Genomic DNA, 24,391 nt, shown 5'->3' with positions numbered 1-24,391 from the left:
ATGCCTGCTATTCTTCCCCTACTTCATCTCTACCTGCCTGAACTCTCTCCTTCCTCCCCAAATCTATACCCAACAAGAAGGCAAGCATGCTATCACATCATGACATTCCCCTCTCTTTCCTCCGAAATCACACATTCTCCTAGTCAATACCTTCATTCAATCATTTTTTCAAAAATATGAATCTTTACCATGCTGGCTCATACTGTATATTTGGGAATTCCTATTTGTTGCTTCGTGTCATAGGTCCCTGTGTACCTGGCTTAAACTTCCTTAGTAGTTTTTAACTTCCTTAGTATGAAGGATATACCTTTTCCATCATAAAGTATTTAATAGATTCTATGTGAAAGAGCAATTTGCCTTTAGCCCAGTGGGAGGGCTCATGGAGATGAACCAAGTAAACAAGATGTGATTCAGTTGTTAAACAAGTATCTGGCCTTACCTGGTTTATTTTCCTCACCAAATTTTTCTTGAAAATTTTTAAAAATGTTCATTCTTCAGTGGATGAATCATGAGCCCTCTAAGAAGTAGAAGCAGCGCATGGTATTCAGAGTCCATGAAATAAGTTTTAAAACCTCCAGCTATTGGTAATTGTCAATCATTTTTAAAAGTCTATCAATTTAGCTCAGATGCTGCAAGAATTCTGTGTGCTTGAATATCCCTAAGGACACCATGTATTCCTGAAATTACTATGTTTATGGATCTCTTGAAAGCACAGGAGATGCCTCACAGAGACTTGTTAGGTAACTAACAATAACCAACATCACACAGGGAAGGGCAGCAACAAGATTCCATTTGTCCTTTCAGTTTGGAGGCCAGAGAAACTGATATTGTTGCTTTGCAACCATTAAAGGCTGCAATAGGCACCTTAAGCTCTGGAATTCTTATTAATATGTATATCACTTGGGGTGCTTTAAGAAACAGAGCCTGTGCTAGACAGTGAGAAAATAAACTTGGGTAAAAGAGAACCTGTGTCCTTGAGGTACCCACAGCTACAGGCCTGCTGGTCTTCCTTGTTATGCAGCATTTATGGGAGGAGCTCCTCCTTGTGGAGATCCCTCCCCCAGCCCAGGTCCTGCAGACCCAGGGCACTCTGAAGTTTTCCCCACCTCAGCTCCAGCTGGTGCATCATCGCCAACCTCTCGCCTTCTGTGGAGGAGTCTCCTGAGACTGTGGATTCTATTCCTTCCCTTCTCCACCTGTCTTCTCTGAGAGCTCATCTGCTTTCAACACTTCCTCTCTCACCAGGATGTAAATGACTCCCAAATCTATTTCTCTACTTTGCATGTCTATCTCTCTACATCACAGGGTACTTACTGCACGCTGCTGGCAGGCAATCATTACTCACCGAATGCTCGCTGCCTGATTGTGGGATATGAGGGAAGCGATCATCTCTCAGGTAAATGCAGACAGGGCTTTTCTGGGTCAAAAAGTCTTGCCCTTCTTAATTTCAAGCCAGAGAGAAAAGGATGAAATTACTTTAGGTAAACTGCTTCTAAGATGGGTCTGTATAACTTTTTAGTTTATTCACTTATTTATTCTGGGAGATGGGGGTTGGGCACCCCAAAGGACTTGCGTACTGAGATCCACTCCCAGCCTTCGCCCGCCCCAGATCATGGGTACACACCCAGCTTGTTCTAGACTGGAACCGATACCCTCCCATGGGTCAGTCTCGCAGGACATTGCGCTACCGCTGAGCCAGCATTGGGCCCCAAACTATGTAATATTTGCTTGGCACCTACTGCTTTGCCTGCTCATCACTGTTCCTTAGTTCTAGGATTCCCCCTCCATCCATTCCACATTTACAAGGGCCACATTAGCCTACAGTCCTGTCCTATACCCACTCCATGGACATCTGACTCAAACTAGACCAAGAACTCCCTTCCCTGGGATTTTCGAAATTGGAGTTGATGCGAGTACATTCATTCGCCAGTGTCTGAAGCTGGAAAATATAAAACCCCAGAGATGTCTTCCATCATTTGGTCACTAATTCACTACTATGTGCAACACACCATGCAGGAGAGAGTACCAACGCCTCTGCCTGCTAGGAGAGGAACACGGATGATGAACAAATATGCAAGTAAATGCACAGGATAGTGACAGGATGAGTCTCAAGTCCAGCTTCCAAAGAAATCAACCTGTGGTTTTCAAACTCAGTAAGAAGAAAACAGAGCACTAATAGAACATTCACTGTAGCACATGCCTATCTTCATGTTTGTTAAACATAAAAACGACAACAATGGAGGCAACCACATGATAGCAATGACTTCTATCTAGGGAACAGGTTCAAGCTGTCAAGGATTACATTTCGTATTGTCTGTATCTCAGCTAATCCAGATATCTGCCCTCGGAGATAAGCACTCAACAGTCACCTGATTTTATAGATGAAGAAACTGATGCTTAGAAAAGTGAAGTAATTTGGCCGTGGTTGCAGAGCAGCAGAACAAGCATTAAAACCCAACATGCTTCCCCCCAAACTTGCTTTTACCACTCATTAGGTCAGACTGACACAGAAGGGGTTTCAGGTGCGAGAGACTCTGCTAAATAAAGCACATCTTCCTATAAGGAGCTCACAGTTGACTAGGGGAGGTAGATCCAGGAAGGGACAGTATGATGCAGTTGCTGTCATCGCGTCAGCAAAATCACGTACGAAGTAGAAAAATGTCTGTGGACTTGAATCTTTAGCCCCATTTATCCTGGTGGAGTCAACCAAGCACCAAGCCCATCTACTTCCAAGGACGGCAACTCCGGCCTATGTGCCTACTGCCTCCACTCGAGATTTAGTACAGGAAAAGGCTCTCCTGAGTAAAATGTGGAAATGGCATCCCACTCTTGCCCTCATACCTTAAACATGTTCTCTTTAGTATGTGCTGATAAAGGGCAAGAGATGCACTTCCAGAGAGCACCTCCTTAACCTCACTCTTCTTTGCAACTTACTCAAAAGATAATATTCAGGAATGTCCTCAGGAGCTCTTCTAGGCAAACACACTGGACACCAAGTGAAGAAACAGGGGTTATTCCAAATATTAGTGTCGCATTAAGTGGCAAGGCACTCAGGCCAGACAGAGGTGCAGCAGTAAAACACTAAACTCTGTGACACAGACTCTCATAGAAAGGTTCTGCATTCACCCCTGACCTCCCTGAATATTCAGGATACATATGTGCCCTGATCCAGGCCTAGCTGAGCCTGGGTAGGAGTTAATAGCAGAGTCAAGACCTTGTTGAGGAGACTGACTCTCTCTCTCTCTCTCTCTCTCTCTCTCACGCGCACCACATAAATGCTTATGGGAGAAATAAACTTTCTTAAAAACAGAGAGAAGACTTTTAATTCTCTATCAAATGTGAAAAATAAACATTCAAACTATAAGAATTTTATTTGCCAATGTTTTTCTTCTTTTTCTTTTTTTAATGTAATATAATTTCATTAAATTGATTGCTAGTGATTGAAAGAAGATGACACAGGAATATGCAGTTTCCTTTTTCGGTCATTGATTCTATTCTGCCACTTTTCAATCCTCCATTTTGGCTTCCCCACTAAAACACCCTAGTCCAAGTGTTCCGTTTCACAAAACTGTGGCCTGTGACAGGAGCAGTAGCTCCAGGGAAAAGGTGGGGATGGGAAAAGGGGGCTGGGAAACGCAGTAGAAAAGTAGGTTAGGAAGGCATCTTTAGAGTTCTCTTAGAAACTGAAGTGTTTGGAAATTGAATGTCAAAGCCCAACCTGGTTTTCTTCCCTAAGGGCATCTTTTCTCATCTGAAGAAATATTAAGTTCATTTCAACACTGCTCTCCTGGAATGCACAACCAGTATCAGTCCAGGAAGCAGCAGCAAACCAGGACATATCACCTCCTCTAAAAGGTCTTCTCCATGCTTGCTTCCCCAGGCAGACTCGTCTTGCTCTGGTACCCCCAAGCACTGGCTCTTACATCTCTGTCCTGGACATTCATTCCCCAGTTAGATTACAGAATCCTGATTATCAAAAACTTTGTCTGATTCTTGTCGAATTCCCCCAGGATTTGCAAGAATGGGAAGAGCATGGTATCGAAGTCTCCAGAGCTAGTTTGAACTCTGGCTCTTACATCCAAATGGTGACTGACAGTTTATTGGTCTCCTCTGGGGTTCCAATTCCTTACCAGTACAAGGAGACATCATGATGCATGCCTAGCCAGGTTGTGCTAGCATGAAAAGAAAAATTAGCAATTACTCACATGTCTTGGAGGGTTGCTTTATGCTAGGCACTGTTCTGAACGATTTGTATGTAGTGCCTCCTTGAATCTTTCTAACGGACTGTAAGATAGATCCTAGTGTGGACTCCATTTAATAGAAATTGAGGCTTAGAGCAATTATGTGATTTGCTTAAGGTATTTAGCCTGGATGACATATAATGATTTTGATAATAATAATAGTACCTGTGCTTTATTGTACACTAACTATATGCCATAGAATTGCTAAATATATTGCGTGCATTATACCATGTGTTTTAATTAAAAAAAACAACTGAGAAAACTGTGTCTTAGAAAGATAGAGTAACTTGCTCTGGCTATTTTTGATTATATGCAACAGAACAGAACTATAACCCTAGATCTTTCTGAGTCAGAACCTTTGAGTTTAACTATTATTGACTCCCCATAGAAGGTATTTTGGAAAATAAAGAGTAATCCTTTAATATATTTTGTTAAATCAAATTGACATTACAGAATTTTGCATTCAAACACATTAGATTTCTTATGAGACACGTAGGGTTCAATACCTACACACAGTGGGTTTGCTTTTTTGCTTTAGTTTCTTCGTGGAGAGAGGCCTACAAGAAAGGACAGAAAAGAACCAGAGTGTGTGGTCTCAACCTCAGCTGGTCAGCCCTTGGAATGAAGGTCACATCACTGTCTCCTGAGTGTGAGAACCAAAATCCACAACATGCATTGCAGATTCCATAGCCACTTTTATGAAAATGGATAAAAAGTAGCTCTTCACAGGCTTCTGTGTCAGAACAATACCAGTAATATAAACAGTCAATAAGAGAAAACTCTCTTCATGTGTGATCTGAGAACTTGATGTGATACTATGCTTCTGTAAAAATAGCAAAGACAAAGATTAGAGAGAAGCACAGAAGAAAGTTTAGAATAAAGCAGGGACCAGGTAGTCGCACAGCAGGGGCATAACTAGGGCCACATGGGACAGGTCCTAGGTTCATGTCCTGGGACCTCTCTGAACTCACATGCCAGTGATCTGAGCTGGCTGAGACTGTGATAGATAATAGAGTGCAGCACTTATTGCAAGATGCTGCCTCTCTGTCTCTTTTCCTTCCTGTCTCCCTCATAGAAAATAAATAAATGCACTTTATAATAATAAAATATAAATAAAAATAAAACAATGTGAATGTATCTATTTAAAATAAAAACGTGAACATTTCAATGTTAATATAATGAACATTTAAAAAGTTAATATACAAGGCATTAAACATTTGTATTAAGATAGTAGGATTATGGGGGCAGTGGTTAAGGCTCTGGACACCACATGGTTGACTGCAGTTTGAGTCCCAGACCTGGAAGCTTGAAAAATCACACCAGGTGCATGTGCATGCATGCCCAAAATCCCAGGAGGAGAATGGAGGAGAATGGATTGTGGTGTGGCCATCTCCACAGGGGGTGATTTCTCACTTTCCTTCTCCCTGTGTCTGTTTCTCTCCTCTGACCACATGTAACCTTAAGGTAAAAACTTAAAAAAAATATAAGATACAGGAGGAGTATGAGTAATGTTTTAGGTTCAATAAATAGTCTAAGGTTTTGACAGTGAAGCATCAGGATTACCTGCAAAATACACTGGAGACACTGCCTCAAAAGGGGTGTCATGAAAGAACAGGCAGTGGCTGCTCGTAATTATCTGTCCTTGCCATTCATTTCATGCCACACAGACACAAGGTGGCCAAAGAACGAAAATCAGCATGAGCTGTAATCAGTTGCTCTGGACCCACAAGACATGTCTACACGCTGCTTCCTACTGATGCTCAGTAAGGCAAGATAGGCTACAAATTTCCCCAACTCCACTTTCCAAGTGAAATTGAAATATTCAGAGGCCTCTTGCTCCCTGGACATGGGGTAAAACAACAGGTCCTTGGCTTGAACCAGTATTTTTCACACCTCACCCAATGTTCTTTGCTGTACCAAACAGTCTCTATACTCCAGCCATTGAGGAGAGCCGTCTGTGCATTCAGGGAGAATCTGGTCAACAGACTGATTCTCCGCAGCTTATGGGAAATATGCTTTGTGTGTAACTTTTTATAATGTCAGTTTTGATTGGAGGTGTGAATAATGTCACAAGACTGAAAGAAAGGTGCCATTGGAAATGGAGAGATATTTGGAGCAGAAATCATTTCCTGATTTCATTAGGCCTTTTTTACTGAAACCCCTGCTGAGTTGGCCTCAGGAAAACCTGATGAGAGGGCCCAGCTGGGCTGTGTGCTTCCCAGACTTTCTCCTGAATGCGCATTTATTGCATTGCCCCATTTTCCTTCAAGCCTCCAATCCCTTTTGCCAACCTTCCTTTCAAGTCTCCTCCCAACCTCACATCTCTGACTAGGAGGGTCTCTCTGTGCTCCTGACTAGACTGACTCACAGTTTTAGCCCTCATCGCTGCAAAATTAAAGGCTTAACTCCTATGTCATGGAGTAAGATTTGAGAAAAGCATTTGGGAAGTCATAAAATTATACAGTTCTGTTGAACAGCCAAGATGCCACAACTCCTCCCTTTACTGTCTGCACACTGCACATTCCCAGAAGCAGCACAGGACTGCACAGGTTGGAAGGCTAATCCAGATAGCACCCCCCAGGCAGACAGCAGTCAGTGAGGGAGAGCTCCCTGTTTGAAGGCTTCACTTCACTGAGACCGAAAGACCAATGCTCTAAGTGATGGGTCAATAGTGCACGGCACATGCTTCTTCCTACTCAGTCCTACACAGGAGAACCTACCTCCAGCACATACAAAATCATTCAAAAAGAAGGTTCGTGCTAAAGGTACACTCAGGAACCATACATACAGGCATGTGTACACACACACACACACGCATGCACGCATGTACGCACATAATTCCAGGAAGCTAAGTTGCACACACGCATGCACGCATGTACGCACATAATTACAGGAAGTCTAATTTGTTTGAAATGTATCAAAGATCTGTCTACACTTAACCCAGGACCTAATTTCCTGCCCCAGCCTCTCTGTTTAAGAAAGGGGGAGGCTGCCTATCTCACAACACTTCTCCTTTTACCCAAGTGAAGCCTTTCTTCTTGCCTTGGTTGTAGGTCATGATCTTGGCTGCTCCCTGCAGATTGAAAAGGCTGACTCCTCGATCTATACGTGACCAGCTTAATTCTAGAGAGACTGTCTGAAGTACTTCACCGTGTTGTAGTTTCCACGTCATTTATCACTGACATCGTCTCATGCATGAAAGTGCAAGGAGATTTAAGGAGCTGGCATTTGCTCATGAGGTCTCCTTTAGTGGAACGGTGCCTAACATGCTACTTAACTGACGCTGCCTCTGAAACATAACTCTCCTCTCCCCAGCACTTCTGTCTTCCACGGAACAGCGCTGCCCTGAGCAAGTGGAGCACACTACTCAGAACTCTGAGTCCTCGTGTGCTGAAAGGGCATGACGGCCACAGGGTTAGGTCACAACCTGTCTTTGCACTACAAATCCCAGGTCTCAAAAACAGCTGGAATGAAACTAGTTTTGTAAGAACAAGGTTCCTGGATGGTCAAGAAAATCCTGTAACACCAGAGAGGAGGCAAATCAAGACAATATCACTGATCTGAGTTTAAAGAAGACTGTTTTACAACTCATTTTTGGATTTTCACCTTTTCAATTCATTTTCTTTAAGCCCACCATTTTTCTTGCTATCTTAAAACATTTAAAAAAAAAAGTAAAAACTTGATTCATAATGGGTTTTACCTGACTCTTGGTTCTACTAAAAATTTCTAATTTCACAAAAAATGAGCCTCTAGAAACAGAATTCTCTAGTAAGGAGGAGCCAGCAGCTGGCATGGTGGCTGAGACACTGAACATTGCCAACCATGGTTCGAGTTCTGGACCTGGAGGCTTGCTTCCTCACTTTCCCTCTCTTTCTCTTTCTCTCTGTGTCTGGTGAGTATGAGTGTCCTGTCAAATTAAAAAATAATAACAATGATAAATAAAATTAGAATTCTTTAAAAAATAATCAGGATTCTGTAAGTGCAACCCATGACACCAATTAAGTTTCCAATATCAAAAGCTACACCAAACCAACATTGTCTTTGGAAGTGCAGATACCACTTTGATATTCATATTGTGTTCTTTCTAAAAATATCTTGTCATTGGTTCTCCACACCTTCTTCCTAAATTTGAAAGAGCTAGAGTAAGTGAACTCTGTAAGACTCCAAAGGAATAACCCAAGAAACATAAATACACAAACATGCACATGTACACACATCCTTCTGCATAAGAGGTGTCTGCTGTTTGGTCCCTGCTGTGGTTTGGATAATGATTTGTCTCCCACAGATTCATGTTCTGGAAGCTTGGTCCCAGTGTACTGGCATTCAGAGGTGATGAGACCATAGGATTTTAGGCACACACACACATAAACCTGGAGTGTTTTCCAAGCTACTGGATCTGGGACTCAAACTGCATAGTCAGCCATGTGGATCAGTCACCTTAACCACCATGCCACTGGCTGGCCCCAACCTCTATTCTATGTAAATCATGCAGTCTTAGGTATTTCTTTTTAGTGGCACAATAACAGATTAAAGCAGTCCCATATTCTTTCAATTAAAGAGATTTATTTATATGAGCATTGGTGTCCTCTGAAATTATCATTAGCCATTGAGAGTGAGCTACTCTCCGGGGAAGCTCTGTATTAAATTGGCAAGTTTTCTGCCTCTGCTTTAGAAATAATGCTTCTGTGATATTAGTATAGTATATATGCTACAATATTTTCAAACCTTTTGGACAATTGCAAATGAAGATACATTTCATTTTATCTGTTTGTTTCCAAGTCTCAGAGAAGAAAACAATGGGTCATTATCCCATCTTGCCCACATGACTTAGATTTTAATTTCTCTGTGTTTCACAGTGACTCTGTTCACTTTTTCTCTAATTTCTGGATAAGTGTATTCTCTGTCTATTTCTACTAATTAGAGACTGGTTGTAGGCTAAATAGGTTGTGACTTGTTTAGTTTAATTGCAAGTTTCTAGGAAGTGCCAATGTCTAATAATGCCTCTTCTTCCAGCTTGAAATTGGTTATACAATTACATGATTTAAGAAAACTCTTTGAAATTAAGGAAAATTTCCTTGTTAAAATGGAACTTCTCCTAAAAGATACAATAAAATGAATCATTATTTGGCATATATCATTCTAAGAATGTTATATGACATCCTTTGTAACTGACAGTCACTATATCAACCAAACATGAAAAAAAAATGGGTCTGGAGTCTACGCATGATGTGAAGTGTCTTAATATTCATGAGGAAAATAGTCACTCAGTGAAAATAGCTACTGCAAAGTCAAGGCGGGAGGATGCCCGAAGTCATCATTTTCATGTTCACCTATTGGCCATGTTCCAAAGTTACTACCCATAATCCAGGTTAGAAAAGGCAGATTATTTCTGGGATTAGCAGATGGCCAGTTGGTTATGTCACTGGACTCCCATGTAGTCAACTGCGGTTCAAGTCTGGAGGCAGTGGTTTAAAACTCATGGCAGGCACATGTGCATGTGTGCCCAAAATCCCAAGAGAAGAACACAGGAGAAGGGATTGAGGCATGGCCATCCCCTCTGGGGGGTGGGGGAGTGATTTCTCACTTTCTGTGTCTGTTGCTCTCTGTCTCTTCAGTGACTGCACTCACACATTATAGCAAAAAACCTTTCTACAAAAAGAAAAAGAAAAAGAAAAGAGAGAGAGAAAGACAAGAGAGATTGCCTAAAATTGCTGTGAAATTGTTAAGGAAAAGTTGTATCAGATAGAGTTACATAAACAATGAAGACTTTATTTTACAGTGAGAGAAAGTGAACTAAACACTGAAACTGAAGGTGGGCGGTTTTTAAGCCTTGGGTTGAGTGAGTTGAAAAGCACTGGACATCTTTAGCAGGGAGGGAGGTTGATCAATGTGATTAGGACATTTATGTTCGCAAATTGTGTCTCGTCAAAGTTAGGTTCCGACCTTGTAGCAGAGACTAGGGTATAGGGAGGCTTCCCCTGATGCTTTCATTTGAAGAGATGGTTCCCAGTCCCAGAAAAAAATTCATGGGTTGTAAAACTGGCAAGAAACTGAGAGAAGGTTTACATTTTAAAGGGACTGCAAAGAATTTATAAATAGGGGACCAGCAGTTAGCAGAATGGCTATGTTGCTGAACTCCCATGTGGTCGACTGTGGTTCAAGTCCCGGACCTGGTGGCTTAAACTCACATGGGGGGCATGTGCGTGAGTGCCCAAGATCCCAAGAGGAGAAGGGATTGCCACGTGGCCATCCCCCCTGGGGGGTGATTTCTCACTTTCTGTCTCTCTATCTCTCTCTGTCTTTCTGATGAACGCGGGTGACTTATAGGAAAAGCCTCTCCAAAAAAAAAAAATTTACAACTATAAGCTTTTTTAAGTAAATACTCTAAGAAAAGTGGGTTGTGGGGCCTGTCTAAAGTTTAGGCGAGCTGAAGGAAATGTTAAGGCCATCTTGGTCAATGTATTATTGTGTTTCTGTACACTCGGGTTGCTATAACTGAATACCATAGGGAAATTCGAATCAAAACCCTGAGATAGCACCTCACTCACCCACCCAAGTTAGAAAGGCTATCATCAAAAAGACAAAAAATAAACACTAGCAAGGATGCAGAGAAAAGGAAATGTTTTTTACTGTTTTGGAATGTAAATTATTATAGCCATTCTGAAAAACAGTATGGAGGTTCCTCAAAAACCTAAAAATACCACTGCCATATGATCCAGCAATTCCACAACTAGGCATATATCCAAAGAAAAGGAAAATGGTAAGTCATAGAGATAGCTACAGTCCCACGTTTATTTCAGTACTAGTCGCAATAGCCAAGACATGGAATGAACCTGTGTTTTTCATCATTGAGTGGGTAAGGAAAATGTGAGAATATATATATGCGCGTGCACGCACACACACACACAGGTGAACACAGGTGTAGGGGTGTGTGTGTGTGTGTGTGTGTGTGTGTGTGTATTCAGTCTTTAAAAAGAATGAAATTCTGTCAGGCAACATGGATGAGCCTGGAAGACATTATGTTAAGTGAAATAAGCCAGGCACAAAAAGAGAAAAATTACATGTTCTCACTCAAATATGGAAATGAAAAAAAATTGTCCTTACAGAAGTGGAGAATAGAAAAGTGATTACAAGAGGACATAGGGCCATCAAGTGGCATGAATCCCACATGGCTGAGTCCCAGATGCAGCAGCTTGAAAATCATGCTGGGCACAAGTGCATGTATGCCCAAAATCCCAAGAGGAATTTTGGGGAGGAGGATTCTGACATGGACATTTCATCTGGGAGGTGATATCTCTCTCTCTCTCTCTCTCTCTCTCTCTCTCTCTCTCTCTCTCTCTCTCTCTCTTCTTAGGCCATTTTGCCTTAGTTGGAAATGGAGAGTTCCTGCAGGGAATTGAGCAAAGACCACCACAGTTTGACAAATGTTCTAGATTTTTCTCATTAACTGCATATGAATGCTGCAGTCATTCAGGTAAAAAATGTTGGTGTGGTGGCACTCTGTCTAAAACCTGCTGAATGCTAGCAAATAAAATTAGTGATCAAAGTTTCCAACAGCAGATGGGATTCCAGCACATCACTATTCAGTGTTACGCTTCCTGTAGACTGCTTGAAAGCAACCAATGTATTCTTATATTCTGGTCCTAATTTTCTAAGTTGTCTTCAGAATCATGAGAGTAGGCTAAAATTTATAAGATGCTTTTCCTCACTCGGTATAATTTTTTTTGCCTTTACGTAAATGTGATACATTAAATTCACTGTTTTCTAATATTAAAGTAACCTTGCATTCTTAGAGTAAACCTCTTACAGTGCTTGTTTTCTTTGCACACTGTGCATTTTTATGACACAATTATTTGTGGCAATTATTTAATTCAGAGGACAAAGGCTATTTTCTTCAAAGAAATTTTGTGTTTTCTTGTCAACATTTGATATTATCAAGTTTCTGATTTTTTTTGCCATTAAGATAGTCTCCAAATGGAAATAAATGTGATTGTTTATAATGTGTAATATCTTTGATTGAACCAATATACAGTGTATTCATGTTGAGAAGATACATTTGGTATGCTGTAATGATGCAAAGTGATGGCATGTAAAATAAATAAATAAAATATAGTTACTACTATTAAAATGTTCTCACATTATTAAATAAAATTAACTTTATCATAGTTTCTTACTGTTTAACGCACTGCTGAATAGTATTCCAAGCACTTACTTAGGACCCGTGAGTCTACAATCAAATGAAATAGGTCTATCTTTTTCTTGTACGTTTTTTTCCTTGTTTGGGCACAAAACATATTTTTCTTATTGAGTAAGTTGGATGATTTCCTATTTTTTCTATTTTCTGAAATAAATTATATCATAGGAAAGTTAAAATGCATCATAAGAAATTTAAAATTTATTTGTTCCACCATTTCTTGGCTTTCTTTTTTCTTTCTCTTGATTTTCTTTGCACAAATACAATTTTCTATTCCCCACTTTTAACAACTGGTTTAAGGTTACCCTTATACATCTGATCTTCAGATACTTTGCTCAAATTTATTTATTTAAAGAATTGTTTTATTTAAATTTATTATTATTATTTTAAAATTCACAAAGAGAGAGCGGGAGAAAGTGAGAAAGCAAGCTACCAGGTCTGAGACACGGACTCCAGTCAACCACATGGAGTCCAGCGCCTTAACCACCAGTCCACCTGCTGGCCCATACCCAAATTTAACTGTACCTTTTTTTCCATGTAGGTCTAAAGTTATTCAGTGTTTTTTCTGTCTTTTAAATCTTGGGATGAATCTTAGCATGCTTTATAATATAGCATTGGCATCCCTCTTATGTTATTGATGTCTATAGTTTTAGTTTCACCTTTGAAAACAATAAAAAGAAATCTTTTAAAATTACTGACATAATTTGTGTGTGTGTTCATTTTTTAAAAATTCTATGTAGTATTTATTTCTTGAGAGAAACAGGGACTTCAGACAGGGTCTTGCCATACCACGATGCTCCTCCCAGTCCTTTAGCCAACCAAGATCACAGGCACATCTGTGTGTTTGGGGTGACACTGAACTGAGTCCTGAGCCTTCCCACATGGCTTTGGTATCATCCAGAGGCACCCTCTGCCTTTGCTGCCACAGCTGGGCTGCTGTGCTTATCTTTCCCTCTTGTTTATGGAGTTCACATCTCCACTACTGTATACCATAATAAATATTTTGTTATGATTCTGTGCATGAGTCTTTATAAGACTGAAAAATACTCTTACAAAACTTTCACACAGAAACGAAGATTTAACAGTACAAAAGTTGAGTTTCTTCAGGATTTCCAATATGCAGTTCTGTTATCTTCAGGACACTCTCTTTAGCAGGTACCAAATCTGCTCTCAAACTACAGTTAATCTTTAGATAATCTGTCTTTTTCCTCGGTTAGCTTTTAACAAGTCTCTCTTATTAATGTGTTATGCTTGTACTCCTCTGCATCAAGTTGGGGATTTGTTTTTATTTATCCTGCATGGTGTTTGGTATGTATTCTTTTGACTGAGGACTCAGAGTTTCTGGAAAACCTCATCTACTCTGTCTTCACATCTTGCAGGGCCCTTCTTTTGGTCCAGAATTCCTAGTAGACATATAAGAAGGCCTGTGGACCTGTATTCCATTCACTTAAGGATTTGATTTCTCCAATCTATTCTGCTCTTTAATTTTAATTTTTATAAATGCTGAATGTCTTCTTTAGGGTTCTCTAGAGAAACAGAACAAATATAGATACAGATTTAAAAGGTATTATTAGGAACTGGTTCACATGAATTAGAGACTTAGAAGTCAAAATCCTGCAGTGAGTTAGCAGGCCAAAGATCCAGGAGAACCGATTATGTGTTTCTCGTCTGAAGACCAGCACGTAAAGAGCCAGAAGCGCCAAAGGCTCAGAGAATAACCAAGACAGTGTGCTGGAAAATGTTTCTCTTGCTTGGGAAGTCAGTTTTTTGTTTGTTTGTTTGTTTGTTTGTTTCTATTCAGCCTTCATCTGATTGGATGAGGCTCACCCACATTTTGGAAGCCAATCTACTTTACCCAAAATTCACTGACTTCTATGTTACTCTCATCCAAAAGTTCTGTCCAAGTAGACACATAAAATTAACCATCACAGCAAGGTATTAATTTGACCCTTTTTATATTTTTACAGTTTATGTTAGTCAGTTTGTTTATTTTAATGAATATAATCTAATTATCCTTTGATATCACAAATATAACTATATTAATTATTTTAAGTGATATAAAATTTATTTCACAAGAATGGGTTGACAGAGGAATTATTAGTTGTGTAGGCTTGCTTTCTTAATGATTGGTTTCTTCATGTGGTTTAGAATTATATTCAAAGCCTCATTTGAGGTACAGAGACCACCTACTTCTATACTCAGTCCTTACAATGTAGACAATTGGATTGCCATTCTAGGTTCCAAAGCAGGTTTTATTTTAGTTATTTATATATAAATTTTATTGTGATGGAGGGTACACACTTACAAGAGGAAGAGGTAGAGAGAAAGAAAGCATCCCCCATCCAGGCTTGGTCATGCAATCCTTTCTCCCCCAAGTCTTCATCCCATCAGAATCCTGTGTATGCATGCACGTGCCTGTGTGTGAGCCACTGGGGATGCAACTCAAACTCTGACTATCCATGTGGGATTAAGCTTCCTCAGCACACTTCTCTATGGGGCTGGTCCCAGACTAAGCTTTAGGCAGAATGCAGGGGCTTTGCCTCATAGTTAACTCTGAGTATTACAGATTCAGTCAGGGACTTGACTTTGATTTTCTTGTTCATGAGGTTTGTCTTTCATTTTCCTCTTACCACCTAGCTCTACAGGCTCCTCTAGAGCCTTGGATCCAGCACAGTTCTTAGGAAATAATTTTTTAGCCTCCTATAATGGTTATAAAGGAGATACTGAGCCTATCTCCAGTAGGCTCTATCTCCTGTAGGAGACAGAAGTATCCTATCTTCAATATGATACGAAATAATGTTCTTTATAGTTACTCCTCAGAGCTGAACTTTCTGTCTACTGCAGCTTGCTGTCTCCTCAGCTGAGGACCAAGAGCTTTAGCTATTAATGAGTAGTTTATAGAGACCATAATTCAGTCATGAACAATTTGGTAAAGCTAGATAAAATTTTAAAAACTTCAAAGACTTTGGAGATACAATAAAGAAATTTGATTTGAGAAGATAGATGCTAGAGAAAAGGAGGCATATTTAAGTGGGCACGATTTTCTGGAGGCCATGTTTACCCTTGGGATTTGCATATCTTCCACATAGACAGTAAAGTTGAGATGCCTGGCAAAGCCTCACTGGCATAAGACAGAAATCAAACAAAGATACTGGATATGTCATGGAGTGGAAAAAAATATTTTAATTTTCCAGAGAATGGCATATGATCACCAGGGAGAAAGAAAGAGAGATAGGAAAAGTTAGAAAGCACCACCCACAGGAAATGACCACACTGCAATTCTTTCTTTTTCATCTCTCACATTTGGGGATTTGGAGCATACACGCTCACACGCAGATGCACCTGGCATGATTTTCAAGCTCTTGAGTCCAGGACTTGAACCATGCAGTAAGCCCTGTGGATCTGTGACGTGGCCATCCCCCTGTGGAGTGTTCTCTCATTTTCTCTCCCTCTCCCTGTCTCTTTCTCTGGCAAGCATATGTGTCCTATAGCAAAAACTAAACAAATAACCCTGGATAACATAGGTATAATTTTCAAGTCATGGGTACAAAGGAAAAAAAAACGAGTTTTCTTTTTCATCTCTCACATTTGGGGATTTGGAGCATACACGCTCACACGCAGATGCACCTGGCATGATTTTCAAGCTCTTGAGTCCAGGACTTGAACCATGCAGTAAGCCCTGTGGATCTGTGACGTGGCCATCCCCCTGTGGAGTGTTCTCTCATTTTCTCTCCCTCTCCCTGTCTCTTTCTCTGGCAAGCATATGTGTCCTATAGCAAAAACTAAACAAATAACCCTGGATAACATAGGTATAATTTTCAAGTCATGGGTACAAAGGAAAAAAAAACGAGTTTTCTTGGGGGGGGGGGGGGATGGTAAGAAACAATACGAGTTTCAAATGGTGCTTCTGATATATATCATGACTGGATGAGCCATTTTAGTCCAAGCCTGAAACCTAGCCCTTAATAAGGTCAAATCCTGGGACTAGCAGTTGACTTAATGCCTATGTTACTGGACTTCCACATAGTTGACTGTGGTTCGAGTCCTGGACCTGGTGGCTTAAACTCACATTGGGCACATGTGCATGCATGCCATCCTGAGAGGAGAATGGATTATGGCATGGCCATCCCCCCTGGGGTGTGATTTCTCACTTTCTGTCTCTGTCTCTCTCTGTCTTTCTGGCAAGTGCACTCCCTATAGCAAAAACCTCTCAAAAAAAAAAAAAAAAGAAAAAAGAAAAAAAGAAAAGAAAAAAAAGAAAAGAGTTTAAATTCTCAAATATTCAGAGATATCTTTTAGAACTAAATATTATAACTGCTGTTGAGAAACCATAACATGTATTTAATAGTAGATAGGACACAAATAAAGAGAGGATGGTTAACTGGAAGAAAAGCCACTAGAAAATAGCCAGATTGAATTATAGACAGCAAATAAAATGAAATGCACAGATAAAAACTTACCAACTGTGTGTAATCTGGTGAAGGAAATCTAATCGTAAGTGGAGCACCTGAAAGAAAAAGAAAAAAAAAATGGCATGAAAGCAATATTTTAAGCATCATTTTGAGCTTAAGAATTTTCTAAAATGTTGAAGAGTATCAAGTTACATATTCATGAAGTGCTACAAACCTCAAGCGGATTAAATAAAAGAAAGAAAATCAGGTGCATTACAGTAAAATCTTTAGAAACCAAGACAGAAAATAAAATCTTAAAAGAAGATAGAGCAAATAAGATGTATTAACTTCAAAGAAAACATTTACACTGAAAATTGATTCTTTAACAAATATAAAAACCAAAAACAATTCAATGACATTGTTAAAATGCTGAAATAAAAGTACTATCGTTTCTACCTAAAATCCTACACCCCTCAAAAATATTCTTCAAAACGTAAGATAAAATTGAAACACTACCAAACAAACAAAAGCCTATAGAATTTGTTGCCAATAAATGTGCACTAGCATGAATACTAAAATGAGGTTTTCAAGCAAAATGAGAGTAATCCCAGATAAAAATAAAGAAGTATTTGAGAAAGAACAAAAAGTAATTAAAAACAAGAACATATAGGTTAATGTAAACTTTGTTGACTGTTCAAAACAACAATACTAATGGCATTAGAGATTTAAAATATCTATTGAATTATAATGTGTGAAAACAGGAACATAAAGAATAGGAAGGGGTTAATGGAGTTTAAAATATTCTAAGCTCCAAGACCAGTTCGATAAATGATAAAATTAATAATTAAGAGTAGACTTTTTATTGCTTTCCTATTTCTCCCATCACAGATCACCACAAATTTAGTGGCTTAAAACAATGTAAATTTATTATCTTTTAGTCCGGGAACTCAGAAGCCCAAAATGAGTCAACAGGGCAACTTTTTTTCTAGATGTTCATGGGAATAATCCATTTCCTCATCTTCTCCAGATTCCAGGAACTGCTTGCACTCCTTTCCTTCTCGTGTGGCTCACGTCACTGATGCCATTGCCTTCTTTGTCACAGCTCTTCTGATTCTATACTCATTATGCCCTGAAAAGTATCTTCATGATTACATTGGGCCTACTGGATAATAGAGGATAATCTTCCATCTCAAGGTTTTTCATTTAATCACATGTGGAAAAAACTTTTTTTTTTCCATGTAAGAGAATATATTCACAAGTCTAGAGCTCAGGATATGATGGGGAAAGGTACTTGTTAATCTGTCACAGTGGCTCTCTAGCTTGTAAAAATTCATGATTGCCACACATGCAAATTTATTCAATCTATACCAACATCCCCAAAAGTTTCAAATCATCACATTATATATTTCCATTTCCACTAGCATTGACTTATTTCACTCCTTTTATTTTTTAAACTTTGATTATTTCAGGTGCCCTTGCAACTTCTTCCAATTACCACCCAATATATTTAGTCCAAGGAGGCTTGCAAGAGGTCATGTAGAGAAATGTTGCTCTACTACTAAGCAATGGAAAGCGATTATTTGGGGAATGTCAAATGAAAGGATAATAGTCAAATGTTAGCCTTGAGGAGGAATACAGAGTGAAATGAAAGTTGGAGAAAACAATGTGCAGTGGTCTTTTCAACATTGTGACTTTGAATGATAAACCCCCATTCACAGCAATGCCAGCCCTGCTGGATAGGAGCTAGGGAATAAGTGGGCGCCACTGGGTCAAATAGTCCATCTCATTTTCTTTCACAAAGGACCTAAAATCTCTACCATACATTGTAGATTTACAAGCCTTTGTAACCCCAGAATCTTCTAGAAACACTTTAGTGCTTCCTTATGGCCTATACTATAAAGCCAAATGTCTTGATTAAATAAGGAATTTTTTTTTTTATTGGTTTGCCACCTTCTCCTGTGGTTACCCCTACTGTCGATAATATTTCTCATGTATACTAAACTATGTGAAGTCCCTTGAAAACACCTTAATCTTTGAGGATGTATTTGTACATACTATTTATCTTCAACTGCAGTTTATTTTCTCAGCTCTTTTCTCCAGAGATTTCCTAGTCATCCTTCAGCACTCACCAGCTTTTAAATTTTTTCTTGGTCCCTTCATAAAAACATACATAATAGCATATGTCACATAAAAATGTGTATTTTTATTAAGATATAATTTACATTAAAAATTCGCAGATCTTATGTATTCATGAAATTTTACAGTTGTATATACCTGTGTAATAATGATGTAAAAATAAGATGTTGAACATTTCTGAAAGTTTTTACATGCATCTATCCAACCAACAAAGTTGTCACTTTAATTTATATATTTTTTAAGTTTTTAACTTACTGTTATTATTTTTAACACATTCAATCACTGTATATCTTTACAGCATGCAAAATGAATTTTCCCAGCATGAATACACTATATATTACTCAAACATATTATACACATTATCACCAACAGGTAACTTTCCATTTTTGTGTTCTTTAAATGTTTTGCTTTTTTCTCTTTTCTCTTGATATATATGTTTTAACCCACCATATTGATGAGGGCAAGACTTATTTCTTACTCATTAATATAATTTTAGCATTGGGACCAGCAGATGGCGTAATGGTTACATCAATGGACTCCCACATAGCTGATCATGGTTTGAGTCCCAGATCTGATGACTTAAAACTCACTCCAGGTGTCTGTGTGTGCATACCCAAGATCCAGAGAGGAGAATGAAGGAGAAGGGACTGTGGCATGATCATCCCCCCAGGGGCTGATTTCTCACTTTCGTCTCTCTCTGTCTTTCTGACAAGTATGCACACCATATAGCAAAAATCTCTCTCTCAAAAAAGAAATACATATATATGTGTGTGCGTGCATGTGTGTTTATATATGTGTTTATATATATATATATATGCATGTGTATACACACACACACACACATATATATTTAGTGTCCATCATAGGATCTAAGAAATGATAAGAATATGTATGTGTATACATATATTTATGTATACATACACACACACATACACACATATATACATATGTGTGTGTCGCATTAGTGTCCATCACAGGATCTAAGAAATAATAAGTACTCAAATACTGTGTGCTAAATACATGAACATATTGAAAATTGAAACACCTTAGACTAGGTAGTATTTTCACAAAGAAGAGCAACAAATATAATAAGTAGGAAAGTGTTATAAAAACACATACATATAATAATGATGCATTTACCAAAGAGGGAGCCAGATCGTGGTGCCATAGTAAAACAAAAAACTCTGCAAGGCTGACCTATCAGAGAAGGTTTAGAGTTCATATTTTTTTCTTTTTTTGGAGAGGTTTTTGCTATAGGGTGCGTGCGCTTGCCAGAAAGACAGAGAGACAGAAAGCAAGAAACCATCCCCCAGGGGGGATGGCCACGCCGCAATCCCCTCTTCTCCATTCTCCTCCCGGGATCTTAGGCACACACGCACGCGTGTCTGGCATGTGTTTAAGCCACCGGGTCCGGGACGCAAACCCACTATGTCGACTACATGGGAGTCCAGCGACATAGCCGTTACGCTAACTGCTGGTCCCTAGAGTTCATTTTATGAGACTTCCCTGAGTGCACTGAGCACTGACATGTCCATGATCTAGGCTGAGGCTGGGAGTGGATGGTTGTATCAAAGACTCTGTTAAGGGTGCTATTTCTCTCACTCATGCAATCAATAAATCAATAAATTAATATAGTTAGGAAACATGTATTTAAACATATGGAAATATATTTATGAAACTGTTCAAAAAGGACTAACAAGGCTCACACTTACTCTTCTACCTTAAATAACTAGAAAACTGTAAAAAGAATATGTAACAGAATTTTAAAGACATTGGAAAACAGCCAGCATAGGAATGTGATCCCTAAAGAAAGACAAACAAACAAGGTTAGCTTCACAATTGTTATAGTTTACTGGGGTCTGGGAATATTTTCTTGGCCACAGTTGAATAAATAAAGCCTAAAGGGTGATTCACAATCTAGTTGAGTTGAAGAGACAGAGGTTAAAGTTCCAGAAAGCCAAGAAAGCTAGAATTTGTAAGAAAGCATACTAGAAAATAAAATGCAATACAGAGAGACAGCACCAGAGATCAGCAGAAGGTTTCCCTTAAGCTATTCACTGAGTAATTAGCACATGGGCAAGAAGAAACTATTTGAGGCTGGAAAAAGAATCATAGGAAAGCAGTAGAACATAAAATTTTCAGTTTTCATAGAGAAAGAAACCGCTGATGTTTCACCAGTTAGAGTGAAAAGATCTAATAACAAACAGATCATTGGCTATCCCTCAAAATGATATCCTCTTAGTAGTCAAACAAATTCTCTCTAATTCTGGACCTGCCTTTACAAAAACTGTAAAGCAAGACTTGAGAGTTTACAACTAATTCAAAAGAATTAAACTTAATAGCAATAATAACAAAAAATATTCACACTGTATAAATGATATAATAAAATCTGGCACCAAAAGAATGTAAAATTTATAGTATCTGGAGTAAAATAGAGAAGTATGAGGCATAAAAAGAGGCAAAATCATGGGCCAGCAGGTTTCGTAGTGGTTAATGCTCTGGGTCTCCATGTGATTGACTACAGTTAAAGTCCTGGACCTGGCAGCTTAAAATCATGCCAGAGTGCATGTACAAAATTTAAAGAGGAGAATGGAGGAGAAGGACTTGAGTCATTCCATGTATCGGGGGGGGGGGGATTTCTCACTTTTCCTCTCTCTTTCTCTCTCTGGTGAGTGCACATACCCTATGACAAAAACCTAAAATAGAAAACACAAAATCAAAATTGTAGAATTAGCAGACAGAAGTGTTAAGACACTACTATACATATGCTCCATATATTCAAAGAGGTAAAGGAAAAGAGAAACATGAGAGGATAAGTCGGAGAATATTTCTAAAAAGACCAAAAGTTGAACTTGAAAAGATAAAAAAAAGATAGTAAATGATTAATATACTGGGTGAGATTAACAACAAATTAGAAATTGTGTAAGGGAGAAAGGAAAGGAATCAAGGGGAAAAAGAATCAAAACATTTAAGGGACACAAAAATGGAAAATTATCTGTTGATGACAACATGTATGATAATACCTTTAACTGGACTAATATACAGTGTGTTCATGCTGGGAAAACTCATTTTACAAGCTTTAATAATAAGCAGTGATTGAATGCATAAATAAATAAAATAAAAAGGAAATATTGATAAAATTAAAAGCATAGTAATAGGTACAAGATAAAATAAAGCATAGAAATAAACTGAAGAAAACAGAACAGTGGACTAAAGAGATGAATAATTAGAGACCTGAAAGGAAAGGAGAGAAAAAGTGGCAGAAGAACTGATTTGCAGAAAAATTGTTGAATATTTTCTAAATTTATTTAAAAATTATAAACCCACAGATATGAGGAACAACATGACCCTCAATCAGACTAGACATTAAAAAAATACAAGCAAACAAACAAAAAAACTAAACATACTTCCAGGATAACGCAAAAAGTTTGTAGAAAAATGGACTTGAAGTATGAGTTAATTTTGGTGCAAAAATTTTTGAAATCTATTCATAATACTCATTTTTTATGAACTTTTTAAAAGACCCCTCAGATAATTAAATTGTGGGAATCCCAATGTAAAGAGAAAAACCTTGAAAATGGTCAGTGTAAATTGTGTTCAAAAGCATGAAGATAAAAATAACAGCCAGGATGAAAAACTTTCCACCAAAACCTCTGCAAATAATGGAACAACATCTTTAAAGTGATTAGGGGAATAAAAGTGATCGATCTAAAATTCTATGCCCAAGAAAAATACTTTGCAACTATTTTGGTAAAATAAATAGTTTTTCAGACAAAGAGCAGGAAAAAAAATCTCACTGACATTAATCATTGTTCTAGAGGTCCTGGTTGATGAAATAAGAGAGGGAAGAAAAAAATATAAAAACCTAGATATTGAAAAGGCAAGAAATATTTTTATTTTCAGATGATGTATTGTCTAAGAAGTATATGTTTATATATGTGTGTGTGTGTATATATGTGTATATGTGTGTGTGTGTGTGTGTGTGTATATGTGTATATGTGTGTGTGTGTGTGTTTATATATATATATGTATGTATTTTAAAAAGAGATTTTTGCTATAGGACACATGCACTCACTGAGAGAGAGACAGAAAGCGAGACACCACCTCCTGGGGGGATGGCCATACCACAATCCCTTCTCTATTCTCTTCTCAGGATCTTGAGCACACACACATACACACACATCCAGCATGAGTTTAAGCTGCTAGGTCTGGGACTTGAACTATAGTCAACTCTGTAGGAGTCCAGCACGGTAACCATTATGCCATCTGCTGGTCACAGAAGTATATTTTACAAATTCCAAAAAAATCAATAAGTTGTAAGAAGTAATAAATCAGTTTACCATAGTCAGAAATAGGTTAACCCAAAAACACCAAGTATATTTCTATACACTAAAATAAAACTTTTTAAATTAAAAAGTAAAAGACAGTATTATTTACAATACCATTAAAATGAAATACTTGGATTTAAATTTAACAGAAAGTATGCAAAACTAAACACTAAAAACTTAGAAACCTAGTGGAGAAACATTAGAGAAACCTCTCTCCCCTGAATAGGAGATAGACCATGTTCTTGGATCAGGGAAGCAAATTGTTAAGAATGTCAGCTCTTAACTGGTCTAAGGCTTTTCAGTTTGCTTTAATTTATTTTGTTGGTTTTTATTTTTTATTTTTTTAGAAATTGGCATGTGGACTCTAAAATGTACACACAAATGCAAAGAACCTAGAACAGCCAAAACGATTGTAAAAAATAACAAAGTTGGAATATTTACACAACCTGACTTAAAAAAAGTATTTTTTTCTGCCCAATAACTACTTTTAAATGAGCATAATAATAGCATGATTGGGACCAGTAGTTAGTGTAATGGCTATGTTGCTGAACTCTCATGTAGTCAACCGCGGGTCAAGTCCCAGACCCAGTGGCTTGGACTCACGCTGGGCACGTGTGCATGCGTGCCCAAAATCCCAAGAGGAGAATGGAGGAGAAGGGATTGAGGCATGGCCATCCCCCATGAGGTGGGGGAGATGATTTCTCACTTTCTCTCTCTCTCTGTCTCTCTCTGTCTTTCTGGCAAGGGCAAGCAAGCACCCTATAGCCAAAAACCTCTCAAAATAATAATAATAATAGCAAAAATTAGGAAAAAGTACTCAAATCCTTTGCAAAGAGAGTCCTCTTGCCAAATGGAATCACAGAAGCATGACTATGTAGACAAAATTTTAGAAATGCTTCTATGTTCAAGTAAAGAGTCATAACGGGTTAAATGCCTTTTTATTTTTTTGATTTAATTTAATTTATTTTAGGAGGTTTTCACTATAGGGCACGTGCGCTCACCAGGCAGACAGAGAGAGACATAACTGTCCCTTGTTAGCGTAATGGCTATGTCGCTGGGCTCCCACGTAGTTCACCGTGGTTCGCGTCTCGGACCCAGTGG

The 24,391-nt window shown here is 38.5% G+C and overlaps 1 long non-coding RNA gene across 4 annotated transcripts in view; it reads right to left on the bottom strand.

Annotated features, from left to right (window-relative positions):
* Positions 1 to 24,391, bottom strand: part of LOC114005928 (uncharacterized) — a 191,636-nt gene that overhangs the window by 56,588 nt on the left and 110,657 nt on the right. For 2 of the 4 annotated variants that reach the window (XR_003547716.1, XR_003547717.1), the window contains exons 3-4: positions 18,882 to 18,980; positions 16,896 to 16,942 (exon numbers count right to left, since the gene is read on the bottom strand). This is a non-coding gene — a long non-coding RNA (uncharacterized LOC114005928). The remainder of the gene's footprint in view (positions 1 to 16,895; positions 16,943 to 18,881; positions 18,981 to 24,391) is intronic. The other 2 variants (XR_003547718.1, XR_003547719.1) reach the window with 1 other exon arrangement.

Source organism: Tupaia chinensis, unplaced genomic scaffold, assembly GCF_000334495.1.
Source record: "Tupaia chinensis unplaced genomic scaffold, TupChi_1.0 Scaffold144952_1, whole genome shotgun sequence".
In the NCBI taxonomy this organism is placed as follows: Eukaryota; Metazoa; Chordata; class Mammalia; order Scandentia; family Tupaiidae; genus Tupaia; species Tupaia belangeri.
The sequence above is the reverse complement of the archived record's forward strand: the minus strand, read 5'-3'. Positions and strand labels throughout refer to the sequence as shown.